Source organism: Leopardus geoffroyi, chromosome D2, assembly GCF_018350155.1.
Source record: "Leopardus geoffroyi isolate Oge1 chromosome D2, O.geoffroyi_Oge1_pat1.0, whole genome shotgun sequence".
NCBI classification, from domain to species: Eukaryota; Metazoa; Chordata; class Mammalia; order Carnivora; family Felidae; genus Leopardus; species Leopardus geoffroyi.
This window is the reverse complement of record NC_059334.1, coordinates 71,378,068-71,395,368: the sequence shown is the minus strand read 5'-3', so window position 1 is coordinate 71,395,368 and position 17,301 is coordinate 71,378,068. Positions and strand designations below refer to the sequence as shown.

General features: G+C 46.4%; 1 long non-coding RNA gene across 1 annotated transcript in view; it reads left to right on the top strand.

Moving 5' to 3' along the window:
* The first annotated feature begins 15,241 nt into the window (after positions 1 to 15,241).
* LOC123577100 overlaps positions 15,242 to 17,301 on the top strand; it is a 34,279-nt gene continuing 32,219 nt past the window's right edge. The window contains exon 1 of the long non-coding RNA XR_006701715.1: positions 15,242 to 15,282. This is a non-coding gene — a long non-coding RNA (uncharacterized LOC123577100). The remainder of the gene's footprint in view (positions 15,283 to 17,301) is intronic.

Sequence of the window (17,301 nt, the reverse complement as noted above, 5' to 3'; positions counted from 1 at the left end):
GTACCAGTCATAGAAACTTCTCTTCTGAGAGTCAAGTTAGGGCAGCAGGTAGCAATAAGGCTGTAACTTATTCTTAAAAATTTCAGCTGCTGATCAATGGCTTTTCCAACACCTTCCACTGATTAGTCAATGAGGAGGAAAGTGGTTTTACAAAGAAGAGTCTAAAATAATGATATTTCTAAGTAAGACTTGTGGTTGGAAATGAAGATTGCCCACTGCAGGAACCACCGTGGCTTGCCTGCAGAGAGGAATAACAACTAGGGGTGCCTGGGTGGCTCAGCCAGTTAAGCGTCCGACTCTTGGTTTCAGCTCAGGTCATGATCTCACAGTTTGGTGAGTCTAAGCCCCACAATGGGCTCTGCGCTGGCGGCTGGGAACCTGCTTGAGATTCTCTCTCTCCCCCTCTCTCTGCCCTTCCCCAACTCGCACTGTCTCTGTCTCTGTCAAAATAAATAAATAAACTTAAAAATTAAAAAAAAAAAAAAAGAAATGAGAACTTAATGCCTTTTGGAGCTTTTGACTGACGAAAGCCCTGTGCTCACCTCCCTTCTCAGGGCTTTTGGAAAGTATAACCAGTGAGAAGTAAAGCATTATTCTTGCTTATCTTGTAATCTGGGAAAAAATGGATCAAATATCCAAGGACAGTGGGCAAGGCAAAGTGTTGTCTTCCTTTCTGGAATTTAGAGACTTAGAAAGCATTCTAGGAAAACTGAGTTCTATATCAGTACAATCCAACAGAGCATAACAAGAGCCATATATGTAATTTTAAATTATCCGGTAGGTATATTTTAAGGAGTTAAAGACTAATGTTATTAATATGCTTATTTAACCCAATATATCCCAAATATAATCGTTTTTAACGTGTAATCAGTATAAAAATTACCATTGAGCTATTTTACATTTTTTTGGTCCTATTAAATCTTTGCAGTCTGGTATGCATTTACACTCACAGCCCATCCCAGTTGGGACTAGCCACATTTTGTTTGTTTGTTTGTTTTTAATTTTTTCCTTAATGTTTTTATTTATTTTTGAGACAGAGCATGAGCAGGGGAGGGGCAGAGAGAGAGGGAGACACAGAACCCGAAGGAGGCTCCAGGCTCTGAGCCATCAGCACAGAGCCCGAGGCGGGGCTCGAACTCACGGATCGGACCGTGAGATCATGACCCGAGACGAAGTCGGACGCTCAACCAACTGAGCCACCCAGGCGCCCCGGGACTAGCCACATTTTGAATGCTCAGTTCTCTACACTGGACTGCAGAGCCCTCTACAACACAATTCAGTCTCTGTTGGGTCCGTGCCTGTGGGTTTTGTTACGAAAGTGGAAGAGATATCTGGGACTAGGAAAGATGATACAGTCATTTCTATTTTTTAAACATCTAGCAGGAATGCATCTCAGGTATTATTCAGAAATGTGTATGAGAGATGGGTGCCCCGCTGGCTCAGTCGGTAGAGCATGAGGTTCTTGATCTCAGGGTCATGAGTTCAAGCCCCACGTTGGGCGTAGAGCTGACTTAAAAATAAAAAAAAAATAAAATAAAATAAGGAAAACAAAAAAAGAAAAAAGAAGTGTATATAGGAGCGAGGGAAAGTTAATCGGCCTCAGCTGGGCAATTTTGCACACTTGGCCGACAGCTTGAATTCATGTCCCCAATTCTCAAAAGATTGTCTACCGCTGACCTTGTAAGCCATCCAGCCCCCACCCCCCACCTCCATTAATAACACCCAGAGGAGCCCCGAGGGCCTTGCCAGGGAGAGGAGCGAGCTGGCAGGGCAGGTCCAGAACAGGATGCCACAATTGGCAGAGGCTTTCTCCTTATCAGGGACTCGCAGTCAGAGAAAGAAAGTCTCCTTGTTCCGGGAGGGTTTCTTTTGTTTGCTTTCTCTTTTTGCTTTTAGCTGAGGGGTGTTCCTGGGAAAGATGAATGCCATTGGAAGCGGAAATTCTTGGCAATAAGAAAAAAAAAAAACTGCCCGGTGCAGACGCGTGCCCCACCCAAGCAGCTCCCAGCTTCAGGGGATCCAGCTAGCGTCTGAGTCCCGCTGCCCGGGATCACAGGAGGGCAGGCCCGCGGCCCCCCCCAGAGGCAGGTGCAGCCCCTTCCTCTCCCCTGGGCCAGGGCTCCATTCACAGCGGCTGCGCCCGCAGCCACTTTTGTTGATTTGAATCAGGGAAGACCGGGCAAGCTGCGCAAGACCTTGGCATCTTGGAATCCGCAAGTGAGGAAGGCTTGAAGCCACACGACCCAGGAGTCTGGGGTGGGGAAGGGCGGGGGGAGGAGCCTGGAGACCACATGCCCCAGACAGGGGCGGTCCAAAGAGGCAGAGGGCCTTATCCAAGTCTCACAGCTAGCCACACCGGGAGTTGAAAGTCTCTGCCTAGCAGCCCCACCCTTCTTCCTTCTAATGCCTGCAGCACCTGCACGTGCTTGTAGAAACTTCTCTGGGGTTTGCTGCTGAAATGTCACTGTGTATTTGCGCGTGCTGGGAGTTGTGGGGTTGTGGGGAGGGAGCCTGGGAGCCACACCCCAGCTCGTCACCCAGGCCGTCTGTGGTGGGGCTCACAGCGGCCAGGGCAGCACCCGATCCCAGGCTGGTCGCGTCAGCATTCGGCAGATATTTCTCCTGCCGCTACCGTGTGTCCTGTCAGGCACTGGTCTAGACGCCAGGGGTCCAGCAGGGAATAAGATAGGCACAAACTCCTGCCCTTGCCTTCCCCCTAGTGAAGGGAACAGCTAATAGGCAAATGACAGAGTAGGTTAGAAGGGAATGAGCAGGGAAGGGGGTTAAGGAGAACAGAGAAGGGAGAGGGTTGCCATTTAAACAGGGCGGTTGGGGGGAGGCTTCACCGAGAAGGTGATATGTGAGCACAGTCTTCCCAGACAGGGAATGTTAGGCAAATTCTTTATCCTTTGGATAAACTAGAACAATAGTGATGATAATAATAGATTTGGCAGGCTTAATCTGCACGCTTCCAAGCTCTTTATACACCTGAGACTCTTTTAATCCCCACAACCCTATGAGACAGGAGCTATCACTTACCTCTCTTTACAGAGTGGCAAAGAGAGGCAGAGAAAAGGGAAGTAGGTTTGCCTGAGGTCACATGCTTAATAACGCAGGCCGTCAGGTTGACTCCAGAGCCTGTCCCTTTCTTTGCCAGCCCTAAAAGGGGTGGTCTCCAACAGAGATCTCAGATCCATCCTGGTTTCAACCAGGAAAATCGACAGGAAGCGTTTCCCAGCTAAACGTTGCCCGGGGCTTGCGCTTTATCTGGGTGGGCTTCTCCTAGCGCCTCCATTTTTCGGTGTCCGAAATTGAGTGACTGCACGTGCCAGCATCTACTTTTTTCAAAGCATCATGCTGGTCTTCGTAGACGATACTCAGATGTGGCGCTGGATGTGAACCCGGTCCCAAGAAGCAGATCTTCGCTTTGGGCAGAAAGAAGCAAACCCATTAGAAAGGTAGGCAGGACGAGACATCACCCAAAGGCTGCACAGCCAACGTCCACAGTGGGGAGTCCCTCTGGGGGCAATGAGGGTCTCCGGCAAGACTTGCCCAGAGGCTTAAAGCAGGGGGTCTTGACTGCCAGGAGGACATGGGTGGAGAATGAGCAGAAGGGGGAGGGCCCTGCCCCAGACAGGAGCGGCCCAGATTCAGCCTGGGGCAACGCAAAGGCACATTAGGAGAATGTCTATCAAAATGTCTATCCAAAACAGCCCTATTCTGAAGTCTGCTTCCTAGAGCTGTTAAGATTATTAAGCACACGACTGTTCCCAAATCCTAATTATCTGTTCTGATTTAGGGGGCTAAGAAGCTGGATAATTGACAACAGCAACAAATCCAAAAGTGATTTCCAGCTGGCTTTGGAACGCAGCTGCTCTGACTTGCTAATTACCTTGCTTCCCCCTGGACGCACATCACACATCGCCAAGGCCAGGTGGGAAACCGTCACGGACAGTAGGAAGAATCCCTTTCTGTGGTAGAGCGGAAGAAGAGTCTGGAAGACCAGGCACAACCAGGTGAGTTGTTTTTTTTTTTTTTTTTAATGTTCATTTATTTATTTTGAGAGAGAGAGCGCGTGCACATGCACGAGCCGGGGAGGGGCAGAGAGAGAGAGAGAGAGGGAGAGAGAGAGAATTCCAGGCAGGATCCACTCTGTCCGTGCAAAGCCCAACGTGGGGCTCCGTTCCGTGACCGTGGCACCATGAGCTGAGCCGAAATCAAGAGTCTGATGCTGCGCCGACGGAGCCACCCTGAGTCACTCAGCCAGGTGAGTTTGTGTGTGACCTCGGGTGTACTTTCTCTTTATCTCAGCTCCCCCAGTCTGTAAATGGAGGATATAATCCCTCCTGCCTCCCTGAGTTGTTTAGGGACCAAGTGAGCTGGCCTAGGTGTAGCAGCACTATGAGTGCTGCCCCCAGACCCTGCCGGAGCCTGTGCGCCCATCCCCCAGTTTCTGAGTGCCTTGCTTCCAGAGGCTCCCACCTGAGACCTTCTCTGGTGGATGGCCCTGGGGCTGCTCTAGCTGCTGCCTTCCCCCCACCCCCGCCCCCTTGCTGGTTTCTCATGGGAGCTCCTCCGTTGTAAATCACTCACACGTGAATCTTCTTTGAACTCTACTCCTGGTGGATCCAACTGAAGATAGTTTACAACATCGTTTCAAAGGTCTGCGAGCCAAATACATACTTGTAAGGAATTACCATGTGAAATAACTTCAGAACTGACTGTACAAATCTTACATCTCTGAATTATTGGGGTCAGAACAGAACGAGAGGTCAAAGGGGACCTGTCGCTAGTTGTTCTGTAACGTTCTCAGCGCGGTCAGCCTCCGTGACTACCATACTCCTGACTTGGTGTTTACCACCCCATCACCAAATCAACTGGGAGCCTTCATCTTCTTGGGCCTCTGGGGGCCTCCTCTGCTGCCCTGTCAGCTAAGGCTGCACTGTTTTCCACCCAGGGGTCGCCAGCTTATCCCTACTCCACTTCCTGCGTGACCTTTCTCAGGGCTCCAGGAAAAAGCCAAGTCTGGAGCGTAGGACAACGGCCCAGGCTGGATTCATTTTTGAGAACTGTATAAAGAAGGTGCATGTTTTTGGTAGTTGTCAAGGGGAAGAAATCATGGACCCGGATTGCTGATCAACAAAACTTAAATAGAAACAGACTATTCGTTATGTCACCCGATTTGGTATTTTTATAAGGAACATATACACACATGCTTTCAGAATAGGTGCTCAATATTCAAAGTCTTGTTTTGATCTCTCTCCTATGGCTAGTGAGTTTCCACGTATCAGGGACGTCCATGGTAGCCCGGGGACAAGGATAGACCCATCACCATGTTCAGATCCTCAAAGTTTTCATCTTCATTCAGTGAGAACATTTCAGCCCCTGTTCAAAACCAGATGACTTTAGAGACAATAAATAATCAGACTTACCTTATGAGACCCAACAGCTTTATGTTCTAGTGGCCAAATTCTTGGCACCCTGTCCTGTCTGCCTTCATGCCAACGACCAGAGAAATAATACATGTGCTTGCATATTTATGTGTGCACAGTACTTCCTTCAGTCATGTGCATTTAGCCTGCCCCCCTTGACTTTCATAAAACAATATAGGCTTGATCTGGAGCAGGACCCAAGAGCTGAAGGAGAGATGGGTCAGACGCAGTAGAGACTGGGAGGGAAGCCAGAGAGCTGTTTAGTCTACAGGCCCCCCATTCTTCTGGGGCACCAGCTGAATGTATAGATATGTAGGATCAGAACCACCAGCCAGGCGAGCCTTCAGCCCTGAAGAAGTCTAGTTAAGATTGTCCTGTGTCCCAAGAGGAGGGCAGCATACAGGCACAGGGAATCCAGAACCCAGCAGTAGGGACATCTGTCGTAAGGTTGCGGGGGAGAGTGAGTGAATGAGTGTGCAGGGAACAAACCACGGAACCCGGCAGATGATGCCATGAGAGGCTACCCCTTGGGCTCAGTAGAACAAAGCGTGGCTACCGACTTAGGAAATTAGCAGTTGGCATGAGGTGAAGCTTAGAGTTCAGGGCTACAGCTTCTAAAATCCCTCCTGCAGGCCAGGTCAGGACTGAACCTTTCTGAGGGAGTCAGACAGGGACTGGTCAGACCCTAATTCAAAGCCAGGTCCTCTGGCTTTTGAATCACTGGTCCCATTAAGTGAAGTCCCGGGGACTGAATACGAAAACATCCTAGACCTAACCTGCTACCCCTATTAGACTGCCTCAAGGGCCCAGAAGGCATTTGTCATGTGCGTCCTTCCCAGGGGTGCGGATGCAGGAGAAATGGGCTGGATGTTTGTGGAACGTGAATTTACTGAGCACGAATCTGGTACAAAACACTCAACAGGAGTGAACTAAGTAAACAGATCGCTTACAGAAAAGTCAAAAAGCCTCTTTTTCCGGTTGAACACATCGAACCCCATGAACACAAATTTCCAAATCTCTAGGTTCTGCTGGAATTTTCTCGTAGCAAATATTGACTGAAGTTGGTGGGCCGCTGGCCGGGTCTTGTCAATATTGTGGTTATCTGGAAACTCTGACAGGCCGTAATGGGAAGATACAATAGCGGGGAGTTGGGAGGCCTGGCTGGCTTCTGGCCCAGTCTCTGTTGGGCCAGCAGGTGTCATTCGATGGCCCTCTTCGACCTAGTGCCCGCCAGTTATCTCCTCAGTAGCATGAGGGCATTGACCTAGAAGACCTCTCAGATCCTTTCTAGCTCTGAAAATGCGTGATTTTATGACATAAATGGGTTAAAATCATCTGACGTTAATTTGGACGTCAAATCATTTTGATAAATGCGTTCAGGCGTGGGAGGTGGCCTGTGGTGCACTTGCAAAATCCAAACTGGTCTTTTCCCAACCCCAAGTCTACGTGAGGCTTGCGGCCTCGGGAAGCCATTTAGAGTCTCCAGCAAAGCCACTATGATGATGGGTGGCCATCCTTTGGCATAAGCGTTAGAAAAACCATCCCGTGTGATTGGAGTGGAAACCCTGCTTCAAGAAAACACTGTTAACAAAAATTTTAATTCACAAAATAAAGAATGAAGGGTGAAGAGGATTTTTCAGCTTCTAAAGAATCTACTGTAAGTTCACTTAGGTAGGGTGGTGTTTCCCAGCAGGCTGCTCTCCGGCAGAAAGGACGCTCATCTGTAAGCAGCAGTCGTCTGGGTTCTGGATGCACAAGGAGGTTTAGCAGAGGCAAGTGCTGGGCCAGGAACTAGACCAGCCTCGAGTGGTGACAACAGGCTCTGTCCAGGACTCCCTATGTGGGGCCATCCCTTGGCTGTGTCTACCATGTGTATTTGCCTTTGTTAACGGGAGAGAAGCCTGTTTTTCCCATCGTAAGAAGAATATAGAGTGTATGGAATGTCCCAAGACTAAAAGTGGGCTCAGTGAGACACTTGAACACCTCATTAAACTTACCTCTTACTTATCCACGATGCTGGTGGGGAAGAGCAATCTAGATATTCCAAAACCACAGAGAGTCCAAAATTAATTTATATCAGGCACACGCACGATGGCCTCGTATTGTTTCTAGAGTTCTGTCATAGAATCACGTATTTTCAGAAGGAGATTGGTCTGTGCCCTTTTAAAAAAAAATTGTGGTAAAACACCCGGATTTACCCTCTTAAGTGTTAAGGGTACATTACAATTTTGTTAGCCGTATGGGCATTGTTGTACAACAAGATCTCTAGAACTTTCTCATCTTGCAAACTGAAACTTCTAGACTCATTGAACAAGAACTCCTCTTTTTGCTCTCTCCCTACTTCTGGCAGCCACATTCTACTTTCTGTTTTTACGAGCTTGGTTACTTTAGATACCTTGTATAAATGGAAACATGCAGTATTTGTCTTTTGGGGACTGGCCTATTACACTAACAAAATATCCTGAAGAGTCATTCCTATTATAGCACATGACAGGATTTCCTTTTTTTTTAAGGCTGAATAGTATTGCGTTTCATGTATAGACCATATTTTGTTTATCTGTTGATGGACGTTCAGGTTTCCTCTACCTCCTGGATATTGTGAATAAAGGCTTCAGTGAACTTGGGTGTGCAGCTGTCTCTTCAACATCCTGTTTTAAATCCTCTTGATTAGGGGGTGCCTGGGTGGCTCAATTGGTTAAACGTCTGACTTTGGCTCAGGTCATGATCTCACAGTTTGTGAGTTCGAGCCCCGCATCAGGCTCTGTGCTGACAGCTCAGAGCCTGGAGCCTGCTTTGGATTTTCTGTCTTCCTCTCTCTGCTCGTGCTTTGTCTCTCTGTCTGTCTGTCTGTCGGTCTCTCTCTCAAAAATAAATAAACATTTAGAAAAAATAAATAAATTCTTTTGGTTAGAGCACCTGGGGGGCTCAGTCAGTTAAGCATCCTACTCTTGGTTTTGGCTCAGGTCTCGATCTCACGGTTTGTGGGTTCGAGCCCCACGTTGGGCTCAGCGCTGACACGATGGAGCTTGCTTGGGATTTTCTCTCTCCTCACTCTCTGTCCTCTCTCTCTGCTTGCTCTCAATCTCTCTCTCAAGATAAATAAACATTTAAAAGAAATAAATCCTTTTGGATAAATACCCAGAAGTGGGGTTGTTGGGTCACATTGTAGTTTTATTTCTAATTTTTTGAGGAACTTCCAGACTGTTTTCCATAGTTGCTACACCAACTTACATTCCCACCAACAGGGCACAAGGCTTCCCTTTTCTGCACATCCTCACCAATGCTGGTTATTATTATTATTATTATTGATACTAGCCATTCTAATAGGTATGAGGTGGTATCTCAGTGTAGTATTAATTACATTTCCCTGATTAATGATGTTGAGCACCTTTTCATGTACCTGATGGCCATCTGTATGTTCTCTTTGGAAAAATGCCTATTCAGTTTCTCTGTCCATTTTTTAATCATATATACATATATGTTTTATTTATATATACATACATATGTCCATTTAAAAATTATATATATATATATATACGTATACACACAAACACACACACACACACACACACATATATATATATATATATATATATATATATATATATATATATTTATATATATATATTTGCCATTGAGTTGTATGAGTTCTTTCTATATTTTGGATTTTAACCTCTTATTGGATACATGGTTTGCAGACATTTTCTCCCATGCAGTATGTTGCCTTCCCACTTTGTTGATAGTTTCCTCCGCTGTGCAGAAGCTTTTTAGTTGGATGTGGTTCCACTCGCTTATTTTTGTTTTTGTTGCCTTTGCTTTTGGTGTCAAATCCAAAAAACTCATCACAAGACTGACGTCAAGGAGCTTATTGCCTATGTTTTCTTCCAGGAATTTTATGGTTTCAGGTCTTGTGTTCAAGTTTTGAAAAACCTATGTTGAGTTATTTTTGCGTCTGGCGTAAGACAGTGGTCTAGTTTCGTTCTTTTGCTTGTGGCTGTCTAGTTTTGCCAACACCGTTTATTGAAGAGACAGCCCTTTCCCCGTTTCCTTGGCTCCTTTGTTGTAAATTAATTGACCACATAATTGTTTGTTTGTTTCTGGGCTCTCTGTTCTGTTCCATTGATCCATGTGTCTATTTTGATGCCAATACCATACTGTTTTGACTACTACAGTTTTGTAATAGAGTTTGAAAGCAGGAAGCATGATGCAGCCAGCATTACTCTTCTTCCTCAAGATTGCCTTGGCTGTTGGGGGTCTTTTGTGGTTTCATACACATTTTAGGTGTATTGATTCTCTTTCTGTGAAAAGCACCATTGGGATTTTGATAGGGGCTGCATTGAATACGTCGGTTCCTGTGGGTAGTGTGGACATTTTACCAATATTTATTCCCCCAGTCCATGAGCACAGAGTGTCTTTCCACTTCTTTGTGTCTTCAACTTCTTTCCTCAATGTTTTACAGTTTGTCAGTGTGCAAGTCTTTTGGCTCCTTGGTTAAATGTATTTCTAGATGTTTTGGATGCAATTGTAAATAAAATTGTTCTCTTAATTTTTCTTTTTGATAGTTCATTATCAGGGTATGACAACACAACTGATTTTTGCGAATTGATTTTGCATCCTGAAACTTCACTGAATTTGTTTATTGGGTTCTCACAGTTTTTGGTGGTGTCTTCAGGGTTTTCTATATATAGCATCATGTCATCTGCAAATAGAGATAATTTTACTTCTTCCTTTCTAATTTGGATGGCTTTTTTTCCTTGCCTAATTGCTCTGGCCAGGATTTCTACTACTATGTTGAGTTAAAACAGTGAAAGTGGGCATCATTGCCTTGTTCCTGATCTTTGAGGAAAAAGTTTCAGCTTTTGATCATTGAGTGTGATGTTGGCTGTGGGCTTGTCATATATGGCCTTTATTATATTGAGGTACATTCTTTCTATACCTAATTTATTGAGAGCTTTCATCGTAATTTTTTCATGTGCAAAATGGGTCCTTAGTTGGGGAGTGATTCATAGCAAATCTCTTGGCATCATAAAGTTATACAAATCGTGGTTTTCATTTTGTGGGTAAGGAAACAGAAGATTGAGAACTCTTTAAAATATTTTTTAGTGTTTATTTTTGAGACAGAGAGTGAAACAGAGCATGAGTGAGGGGGGGGGGCAGAGAGAGGGAGACACAGAATCAGAAGCAGGCTCCAGGCTCTGAGCTGTCAGCACAGGGACCGACGCAGGGCTCGAACCACAAACTGTGAGAACCTGACCTGAGCCAAAGTCGGACGCCCAACCGTCTGAGCCACTCAGGGGCCCCTAAGGTTGAGATCTCTTAAACATGGAGCTAAAGGTCCTGGTGGAGAGGGGACCACTGAGAAAAAGGGCAAGGAGAGATCCCCGGTGATGGAAATGTGTCTATCAGGGAAGTGATGCCTGATGGTGAATTATTACTGATTCCTGTGCTGTTCTCCAGTTCCATCTAATCCAAACCCTTGGTAAAGTTGTATTGCCATGTCCATGGTGCTGGGCTGGGGAGAGGGGTGGTGGTGAAGGAGGAATGGTAGGGGCTGGTGGGGGGCAGAAACAGAAGTGCAGCAGCAAGGGGAGGCCAGGAGCCAGAATGGAAGTAGGGGGGATGGTGACAATGTGAGCCCCGAGGAGTGCCGGGAAGTCTAGAGACGGTGCTGGGTTTCACCCGGGGGAGGAGGATGCATTTTGTTCAGTTATTTAAGGAAAGGGCAGCTCAGAAAGGATAAAGGGGATGTTGTTCCCGCCCCTAAAGCTGACAATAACCCAGTTAGGGGGAGAAGGCATATGTGCGTGTGTGTGTGCACACACATACAAGAAATGCACCTGGTAACTAGGGCAGCAAATGCCAAGTGACCATTCACCGAGCAGAAAAGTTAGGAAGCACTATGTGAGTTTAGAATTCAGAGGGATTACTTTGGCTGGACTCAGTGGTGGTGCTGGTAAAAATGTTTAATGACCAGCTCCTGGGAAGAAAATTGAAGTTTTATTTGGTCACATTTGCCGCTTGCCACGGTGTAAATACCGTAATGCCACCACGGTCAATTTCAAGTCGCCAAGGTGACTTCACGAGATGTGGAGTTGGGAAGTGACACACAAGGACACACCATGATAGAGTAGCTCCGCCGCAAAGGTGAGGCGGGGCGGTTAAGCTCCAGCATAGATTATTGTCAAATGTATTATGATAGTTCAGAATACTGAGTTCTGAGCATTTACTACCTCTGTCTTTAATATAATTTCTTTCATTGTAAGTTTGCATAATTTTTAACAATGCCCATGTTCAATAATTGGCTTGCAAAATTCCTGAAAAATTACCAGTTGACTCTTGTGAGCTTATATGAGCCAACTCTAGGGCACTACTGGGTTAGGACAGGCTTTATGGAGAATGTGGGACTTAAGGTAGGCTTTTCAGGGTGAATAGGAGTTTGATAGGCGTGGCAGAAGGCATTCTAAGCAAGGTAATAGATGTGGCAAAGGTGTGGCTGTGGTATGGTCCCCTCCCTAAGGACAGGGGAAAAAAAAAACCAACAACTCCAAAAAACCCTAAAAATCCCCTCAAGGAAATCTGGCTATACATGTACGTGACAGCATCCCTCATGACTTTGTAACATGAGACCACTTAATCAGACTGCATGTTTGTGTGTTACTATACATGGGAGACAAAGAAGCAGAAAACGTATAAAAAACTATGCCACGTGGTGTTCGGGGCTCAGTTCTTCGAGTACGAACCCAACTGAGCAGTGCCAGCACGAACAAAGTTGCTTCCTAGAAAGAAGAGAGGGGCTTGAACTCACAAAACGTGAGACCAAGACTTGAGCCGAAGTGGGATGCTCAAACAACAGAGCCACCCAGGCATCCCTGTTTCTCAATTTTTAAATTGATTTAACAAACTGAATTAATGTCTTAGTGAGAGCTGCTGTACCAGAATACCACAGGCTGGAGATGGGTTATAAACAACAGAAATTTATTTCTCCCAGTTCTGAATGGCTGAGAAGTCCAAGATCAAGGAGCTGCCAAATTCAGTGTCTGGCCATATTCCATTTCATAGATGGCTGTCATCTCGCTGGGTCCTCTCATGGTAGAAGGGGAGAGGAGGCTCTAAGGAGTCTCTTTTTATAAGGGCACGAATCTCATTCATGAGGGCTTTACTCTTATGACTTAGTCACGTCCCCCCAAAGCCCCACCTCCTAATATCATCACACTGAGGATTAGGTCTCAACCTAAGAATGAGGAGACGATGGGGGTGTCAACAAACATTCAATCTGTAGCAACTGGTTCTCTATGGCTGTGTAAAAAACAAAACAAAACAAAACAAAACAAAACTATCCCACAATTAGTGGCTTAAAATAACAAACTCTTATTCTCCTAACTTCTGTGGGTCAGGAATCTGGATGGGATCCTCTGCTCAGGGTCCCTCACAGGCTATAATCAGGGTGTTGGCTGGGGCTGCAGCCCTCTCAAGGTTAGCTGAGGAGGGGAGGGGGATCTACATTTAAGCTCACTTAAGTGGTAATGGCAGGATCCTCCAATTTCTTTGGGCTGTCGGTCACAGGCCTCCCTCGGTCCCTTGCCATGTGTGAGCCTCTCTCTGTAGGGCAGTTACAACATGGCACCTGCTGTCCATCACAGCGAGGGTGTGAGAAAGCAAGAGACGGTGAACAAGACACAAGCTGGAGGCTCAGGAGTGACAGCCCATCACTTTTGCCAGATTCAGTAGACAGTGAGTTGTCACATGTCCAGTCAATAATCAAGGGGAAGGGATTATACAAGGGTGTGGATGTCAGGAGGTGGGAGTCTTTGGGGGCCGTCTCAGAAGCTGTCTGTCGCCTAAAGTTCTGTGACTTCCGGCTTAGCCAGCCTAGTGGTGGACTTGAGTGCTACCATTGCATCAAAGGAATTCCATACCCCAGTCCCCCAGAGGTTCTCACTCCTGTCTCCCAACAACCTTGAGATGTCGGCGTTGCTCCCATGTTATAGCGATGGCATTGGGCATTTAATGACTCATCCATGTCTGCGTAGCTGGTAAATAAAAGAGCCAGACCTTGAACCCAGATCTCCTGAGTTCTAGGCTGTGGACTTTGCCCTTTGCTCTGTGGTACTAGGTTGAATAGTGTTATCCCCCCGGCCCCCGCCAAATTTGTCTACCCAGAACCTTAGAATGTGACCCGCTCTAGAGCTAGGGTCTTTGCAGATGTATTTAATTAAGATGAGGTCATGCTGAATTAGGGTAGGCCCTAAGTCTAATGGCTGGTATCTTTATGAGAAGACCATGTGAAGACAGCATGGGGGGGGGGGGGTGATGCCATGTAAAGATGGAGACAGAAGTTGGAGTGATGTAGCTACAAACCAAGGAAGGGCAAGGGATACCAGCAGCCATCAAAAGCTGGGAAGAGGCAAGGAAGGATTCTTTTCTTAGAGCCTACAGAGGCCCTGTTGCCCCACCAACACCTTGATTTCAGATTCCCGACCACCAGAGCAATGAGAGAATAACTTTGTGTTGTTTGAAGCCATTCAGTTTGTGGTCATTTGTTATGGCAGCCCCAGGAAACTGATGCATGTATTATCTCCCCGGAAAAAGATTCCAGCCACAAACCTCCCAATGTCTACAGCATGTTAAAAGGGCTTGTTGACGGTGGTTCGAGAAGCACAACTACTCTGCGTTAGGCTCCATCCAAGATGCAGTCTCTCAGTTCCCCTCCTGGCCAATGTAGCCTGCCTTCCAAGCCAGCAGCCCTACCTTAGGGCTGGGAGAAGGAAAGGGACATAATAAGTAGATTCACTGCCTGTGATCCAAGATGATAAACATTACAGGATAGAGGCATGAGATTTCCTTTCTTCTTCCATGTAACAGGTCAAAGATTCGAATCCCTCTGCCCTTCTCCCCCTCATTCCCTTGAACTTGAAGGCACTTGGAACAGTTGACTCACAATAGCTCTGTGTGTACCGAGTTGTTGGTAGTCTCTGTTGCCTTGTATACACTGGCTTATAATAAGAAGCAGAGGTCAGGGTTCGGCTAGAAAAGGGGTGGGTGTGGTGGGATGGCCGTGGGACACATCTTCCGGTGCATCCAAGTTGGCAGGTTCGCACAGAGGAATCAGGAGCATTGGACCAAAGAAGAGGGAAGTCAAAGGATGTTCTTTGGACTCGGTGCTATGACAAGGGGCTCCTGCTCATGTTCGCAGGTTCTGAAATGCAAGAATTTCCTCTTGTAGGAGGAAAACAGCTCATCATGTGAATTATGATTAAGGTTTAAGGATTATCCTTAAAATAGTGCTTAAAAAAACATGCCTGCCACCTTCCAACTGACCTTCTGATGAAAGTACCTTGTGTTCTACAGGGCCCAGTGAGTGGTGATTCACAGTTTGTGGTCCAAAAGCATCTCAAATTGGAAGGGGCCTTAGAGATGGTTTAAACCTACTCCTTTGGTAGAAAGAGAAACAAAGGCGCAGAGACCCTCTCCTGTCCCTCTGTGAAACCAGCCGGACCAAGGGCTCTGTCCTCCATTTCTCGCTCTACTTGGCATTCTGGTGTCCTCTTACGTCCACATCTACCTGTACAAATCTGTCCCTACAGCATCTTCAGTTTCCACTGTGGGCCCCAGTGAGGTGTAACCATCCATCCATCTACCCATCACATATTTATTGCACAGTGGCTATGGAGATTATTAGGACAAGATCCTTGCTGTCAACGAGCTTACTGTCTAAGCAGAGAGCAAACACTTGTATGCAAGTGATGAGACCTCAAACCAGACTCCTTCAAGGGAGTACAGACTAGTTCCTATCTGCAAACCATTTTGGACCCACTTTGGACAGGGAGGGCACTGCTCATGTGATACAGAGGTACGTGAGTGTATCCGGGAGCCTTGGACTGTTGAGCTGAATGGGGAAGGAAATCTGATGACTATCACAAAATAGGCATCAACAGAATGCTTAGGGGGTATTATCACTGGGCCTTGGGGTAAGTGTTCAGAAGTGGGAAGAAGATGAGAGAGGGTCCTGGGAGCAGGAGAGAATCTGATTCTTCCCATCATTCTGTTACTTCACTCAGGGGCAGGCCGCTTAGACAGGAGCTCTCTGGTCGGGGGCCTGGAGATCCAAACCATAAGAAGCAGGAAAAGAGCCTTGAAAGTCTTTGCATTTCAGTTGTATAGGTAAAGAAGCCCTACTCTCTTCTTTTCCCAACAGTTTAGAGAGAAAATAAGTCAACATGCTTTTTGGATTAGTGTGAATGCCTTTTCTCTATGTATAAGGACAAATGGTTCCCTGGGAGGCAGATGTTCAGTCAATCATGGACAAATTTAACCAGAAATTAGGGAGCATGCTAGGGAACGGTCTCAAGGCATCCAGGCCGTCATCCAGCCTGGTAGCCCTGACACATGTCCCTATGCTGCCACAGATGTCCTTATCCCCCCTCCCCCCCGCCTTCCTTTCTGGTATTTCAACAACAATTATCAAGGTAATTATCTGTTATATAATGTGCATCTTGGAAGTTGATATGGAAGTTTAGAATAGATTTGCTATAGACGGATCTTTTCCCTCAACAAAACTTATTTTGTTCATCCGAACATGTTTTAGGCACCAGCTGTATACCAAACATGAATGAGGCTGAAAAGGGAAGAGTCCCTGGGGTACAGCAAGTTGGAAAGTCCTCTGGGAAGGAGGCAGGAGTAGTGCCTACTCCCTGCTGGGGAGTTGGCTCTTTAGACCCGAAACCTGCTCCCCATGCCGGATCACCATCATGAGCCTCGTGGTGAGCCCTCTTACATCCTGTGACTGGAAACTCTGAGGCCTTGTCAGTGCTCCTCCTCATTGATATCATCTGTAATATGCTTCAGAAAACCTCTGTCTCACAGATGTTTTGACTTTAGTCATTCGACCTATTGCCCTTTACTGGGGTGCCTCAAGTGTTTGGTGGGCATACTGTGACCCAGTTCTCAATCTTGTCTACAGATTATAGGAAAGACCCCAGAGCAAGGCCCAGGGAAGTTCAGTGACCTCTGCCAAGTTGGGCAGTGAGTTAGGATGCCTGAACACTCCTTCCAACATACACTAGTTTACCAAGTGATGACCTTACCCCATCTTGGGCTGGGAACGATCTTAGATATCTATCTTGTGTCATGGCTCTCATCTTTCTGAAAAGGAAATCGAGACCCGGAGTGGGTTGTTGGTGGTCCAAAGCCAGGGAATGGCAGACTTCTAGAGCTAGAAGGCGCCTTTGGCCTTCTGTCATCTAGTTTTGCCTCCAACCCAAAGGAGCAACACTTTCCACACGCTCCTTGCCGGGTGATTACCCAGCCTCTGCCTGAACACTTCTGGAAATGGGAGTGCATGATTTTTTTTCTGTCCATTCCATTTGCAAACATGTCTCATTGTTGTAAAGCTCTTCTCTGTAATCAGAGGGAATCTGGTTTCCTGCTGTATCCACTGACCGCTGCCTTGCAAAACCGCCACAACAAAACCTACAACCTCTGTGTCCTGGGAGACTTGTCCCCACCATGGACCCCTTTACTCAACCAGAGCATTTCAGCTCATGTTGCCCCAGCTTCCCTGATCCAGACTGATTTTCTTTAGCATGGCTTAGTTCAGAATGTTTATTTATTTTGCTTTTATTTGTTAATGGTAACTACCACCTTCTGTAAGTCCCATCCTTCCCCGCCCCCTTTTCTGAGATGCAGAAGGCCCTCATTAGAACATCAGTGAGTTCACTGCACTCTTTAAAATCAAGACAACAAAAAAAGCTTGAGTGTGCTTCCCCTGACAAGCCTCCTTAAATATAATCATAGATCTGTCACAAAATATGCAGGCTTATGAGGGGTTGTCAAAGTCTTTCCTAAAGTGGGAGATGTTTAGGGGGAAAAA